Below are 576 nucleotides of genomic sequence, written 5' to 3'. Positions count from 1 at the left end.
TTAGGGGGTATGAGTATAATATTTTTGTACACTTCACGATGATAATAGTTTATGAGGATGAAGTATCACGACTCAGCAATCTATCCAACCCTGCCGGACAGCAGCTGACGATGCCGCCTAAAAGCAATGACCTTATGGTATACTAGTGTTTAGATTATTGTCGTTAATTAAATTTCGTAAGGGGTAAGTCCAACCTGTGCAGGCAGGGCAAAAAATAACTTGGAAGTTGCAGTCATAAGGACATTATCAGATGATATTTAAATACGATGCATGCTTTTAATATTATGTCTTTTTCTTTTTTTAAATAGATGATATGCTTTTGATAGATAGAAGTTTGTTTACTGGAAAAAGGACATACAAATTTTAAGGAAGAGAAGAACCTTAGAAATCATTACTTATTTATTTTGTTTTATGTCTTCTGTCAGTTGGGATGTTTAGGACTCCCGTTTGACCCTTTGCCACGAGCGCCTGCAAGGAATTCGTGCGGAGAATTCATTTTCTCGACTTCTTTTCCTCCTTGAGGGACAATCTCGCAGTTATGATATGAAACGTGATTTTTCTGACCATGGCATCTAT

At 36.8% G+C, this 576-nt stretch overlaps 1 protein-coding gene across 1 annotated transcript in view; it reads left to right on the top strand.

The window, feature by feature from the left end:
- LOC119585237 (protein Wnt-5b-like) overlaps nucleotides 1–576 on the top strand; it is a 252,158-nt gene that overhangs the window by 241,498 nt on the left and 10,084 nt on the right.

This window comes from Penaeus monodon, chromosome 19, assembly GCF_015228065.2.
Source record: "Penaeus monodon isolate SGIC_2016 chromosome 19, NSTDA_Pmon_1, whole genome shotgun sequence".
Taxonomy (NCBI): Eukaryota; Metazoa; Arthropoda; class Malacostraca; order Decapoda; family Penaeidae; genus Penaeus; species Penaeus monodon.
The sequence above is the reverse complement of the archived record's forward strand: the minus strand, read 5'-3'. Positions and strand labels throughout refer to the sequence as shown.